This window comes from Aphelocoma coerulescens, unplaced genomic scaffold (assembly GCF_041296385.1).
Source record: "Aphelocoma coerulescens isolate FSJ_1873_10779 unplaced genomic scaffold, UR_Acoe_1.0 HiC_scaffold_60, whole genome shotgun sequence".
NCBI lineage: Eukaryota > Metazoa > Chordata > Aves > Passeriformes > Corvidae > Aphelocoma > Aphelocoma coerulescens.
In genome coordinates, this window is record NW_027183949.1 from 2491194 (window position 1) to 2495454 (window position 4261).

Below are 4261 nucleotides of genomic sequence, written 5' to 3' on the forward strand. Positions count from 1 at the left end.
GGGGCTGCACAGAGCCCACGGTGCTTTGTGACCCGTGGCTCCCAGGAGAGCCTTTGTGATGCTGGGGAACTACAAGGAAGCCTGGCTCCTCTGTGACACCACCACAGAAGCTCAGGGGAGCCCTGGAGACCGTGCTGATGCTATTGAACCTGATGCAACCCTGCCTCCTCTGTGACACCACAGAAGCTCTTGGAGCCCTGGAGACCGTGGTGATGCTATGGAACCTGATGCAACCCTGCCTCCTCTGTGACACCACAGAACCTCTGGGAGCCCTGGAGACCATGCTGATGCTATGGAACCTGATGCAACCCTGCCTCCACTGTGACACCACAGAACCTCTGGGAGCCCTGGAGACCGTGCTGATGCTATGGAACCTGATGCAACCCTGCCTCCACTGTGACACCACAGAAGCTCGGGGAGCTCTGCAGACCGTGGGGATGCTGGCGAAGCTGACGGAACCCTGGGCACCACAGTGACGCTATGGAACCTGGTGGAACCGAGGGGCCACAGTGACACTGTGGGGCCTTTTGGAAGCAACAGGACCCTGGTGGGAAGCCACGGGATGATTAATCCTGCACGAACCTGCTCCAGGTGGGCTCCTCTCTCCCGGCTTCCACAGGTGCTGCTAGGATCCCACTCCGGCACTGGCTTGGCACGGGCTCACGGCTTCCTTTGGCAATGGCTCTGCTCCAGGATGGCATGCTGCAGAGAATGCAGGTAGATTTTGTGCTCACTCCTGGCATGCAGCTGGACAATAAAGCCTGATCCAGCCCCCCCTCAGCATATGTCCGGCTCTGGCATTGGGGCGGGGCAACTTTGGGAGCAGCCCCAGCCCTGCTCCTGCTCCCGGCTGGGCACCCAGCTGCTGGGACACAGGTGTGTCCTGATGCCACCGTCTACTCCTTTGAGAAGGGGAGGACAGAGTGCATCAGGGAGTTTGGTGTGGCTTACATGCGGCAAGGAGAAGGTGCAGCCCCAAACTGGCTTTCACTTCTAGAACCTTTTGCTATTGCGGGAGCAGCTGCTGGAGCTTTTCAACCGAGCTGCAAGAGTGAAAAGTGTGATGGCATGTCTATCTGAGAAGGAAGGTTCGGTGCCGCAGCCTGTTGTGCACAATTTATATGCTGATAAGAGAAGGGGGTGCTTTTGGAACGTTTTCCTTCCTGACACTTCTGTCTCTGTGAGCTTTAGCTGCTTGGACTCAGGGATACCGAAGGTATGTGAAAGTGACTGGGATGCGAGAATCATGTTGCACAGGGAACAGGGAAGGTCAGCAAATGTTTCCTGTCCTGGCACATCTCTCAGTCTGAACTGCAGCTGCAGATGCTTCACTTCCGCCAAGGACTCTGCCACCTTGAGAGAAGGATGCGCTCTATGGAGTTGAGAAAGAAAGTGCGTCTCACTAGCTTCTTTCCTCTACTTCATAGACAGCAAAGGGGCTATGAAAGGCAGCACTGGCTTTTTGTTCTAGGACTTCTTCTTTACAAGCAGCTGCTGGATGTTTGGAAGGGGGTTTGGGATATGCAAAAATGAGAGGCTAAGATGGTAAGAGGGTAAGATGGAAGTCATCTGGCAAAAGCAGAGCTCACAAAAGGGCCAGCTGAGAAAGCTCTTGCTGCCTACAACTTCAACTGCACCCCTCAAAGCAGCAGCACACACGCTGCTCTCGGCACTTTCCTTCTCAGCTCTACGCACCATCCTAAGCCTTGCCTCTCCCACACTCAGGATCCAAAGACAACGGCACCAGGGACTGCTCACACACTAAAGGCACCAGGACAAAAGGCTCACCAGCTTGGCCTTTGCATTCCCGCTGACAGCTCCACAGCTTGAACCCAGAGAACTGCCTGCTGCCAACAGCCTTTCCAATCACTCTGAGCACCTCATGACAAGGAGTGTGGGGAATGAATCTCCAGCAGCCTCCTGCCCCAGGCTGTCCCCCGGGAGCAGCCCTGCTCCAGGCCGTGACTGCCACCTGCACAGCCAAAGGACCCAGAGCCGGTGTTACACACCACGGCTGTGCCTGGCACAGAGACACCAGTGGCCACACAAGTGGCCATGGCACTGTCCACACACAGTCCCTGCTGCTGCTCCCCCAGCCGCTGGCACCAACTCCCAGCCACCCACTCCTAAAGCCACGGGGCCCACTGGGACACTGCGGGGGCTCGTGGAAGCCAGCGGCCATTGTGACACAGCGGGGCTGCACAGAGCCCATGGTGCTTTGTGACCCGTGGCTCCCAGGAGAGCCTTTGTGATGCTGGGGAACTACAAGGAAGCCTGGCTCCTCTGTGACACCACCACAGAAGCTCAGGGGAGCCCTGGAGACCGTGCTGATGCTATGGAACCTGATGTAACCCTGCCTCCTCTGTGACACCACAGAAGCTCTTGGAGCCCTGGAGACCGTGCTGATGCTATGGAACCTGATGCAACCCTGCCTCCACTGTGACACCACAGAAGCTCAGGGAGCCCTGGAGACTGTGGTGATGCTATGGAACCTGATGCAACCCTGCCTCCACTGTGACACCACAGAACCTCTGGGAGCCCTGGAGACCGTGCTGATGCTATGGAACCTGATGCAACCCTGCCTCCACTGTGACACCACAGAAGCTCGGGGAGCTCTGCAGACCGTGGGGATGCTGGCGAAGCTGACGGAACCCTGGGCACCACAGTGACGCTATGGAACCTGGCGGAACCGAGGGGCCACAGTGACACTGTGGGGCCTTTTGGAAGCAACAGGACCCTGGTGGGAAGCCACGGGATGATTAATCCTGCACGAACCTGCTCCAGGTGGGCTCCTCTCTCCCGGCTTCCACAGGTGCTGCTAGGATCCCACTCCGGCACTGGCTTGGCACGGGCTCACGGCTTCCTTTGGCAATGGCTCTGCTCCAGGATGGCATGCTGCAGAGAATGCAGGTAGATTTTGTGCTCACTCCTGGCATGCAGCTGGACAATAAAGCCTGATCCAGCCCCCCCTCAGCATATGTCCGGCTCTGGCATTGGGGCGGGGCAACTTTGGGAGCAGCCCCAGCCCTGCTCCTGCTCCCGGCTGGGCACCCAGCTGCTGGGACACAGGTGTGTCCTGATGCCACCGTCTACTCCTTTGAGAAGGGGAGGACAGAGTGCATCAGGGAGTTTGGTGTGGCTTACATGCGGCAAGGAGAAGGTGCAGCCCCAAACTGGCTTTCACTTCTAGAACCTTTTGCTATTGCGGGAGCAGCTGCTGGAGCTTTTCAACCGAGCTGCAAGAGTGAAAAGTGTGATGGCATGTCTATCTGAGAAGGAAGGTTCGGTGCCGCAGCCTGTTGTGCACAATTTATATGCTGATAAGAGAAGGGGGTGCTTTTGGAACGTTTTCCTTCCTGACACTTCTGTCTCTGTGAGCTTTAGCTGCTTGGACTCAGGGATACCGAAGGTATGTGAAAGTGACTGGGATGCGAGAATCATGTTGCACAGGGAACAGGGAAGGTCAGCAAATGTTTCCTGTCCTGGCACATCTCTCAGTCTGAACTGCAGCTGCAGATGCTTCACTTCCGCCAAGGACTCTGCCACCTTGAGAGAAGGATGCGCTCTATGGAGTTGAGAAAGAAAGTGCGTCTCACTAGCTTCTTTCCTCTACTTCATAGACAGCAAAGGGGCTATGAAAGGCAGCACTGGCTTTTTGTTCTAGGACTTCTTCTTTACAAGCAGCTGCTGGATGTTTGGAAGGGGGTTTGGGATATGCAAAAATGAGAGGCTAAGATGGTAAGAGGGTAAGATGGAAGTCATCTGGCAAAAGCAGAGCTCACAAAAGGGCCAGCTGAGAAAGCTCTTGCTGCCTACAACTTCAACTGCACCCCTCAAAGCAGCAGCACACACGCTGCTCTCGGCACTTTCCTTCTCAGCTCTACGCACCATCCTAAGCCTTGCCTCTCCCACACTCAGGATCCAAAGACAACGGCACCAGGGACTGCTCACACACTAAAGGCACCAGGACAAAAGGCTCACCAGCTTGGCCGTTGCATTCCCGCTGACAGCTCCACAGCTTGAACCCAGAGAACTGCCTGCTGCCAACAGCCTTTCCAATCACTCTGAGCACCTCATGACAAGGAGTGTGGGGAATGAATCTCCAGCAGCCTCCTGCCCCAGGCTGTCCCCCGGGAGCAGCCCTGCTCCAGGCCGTGACTGCCACCTGCACAGCCAAAGGACCCAGAGCCGGTGTTACACACCACGGCTGTGCCTGGCACAGAGACACCAGTGGCCACACAAGTGGCCATGGCACTGTCCA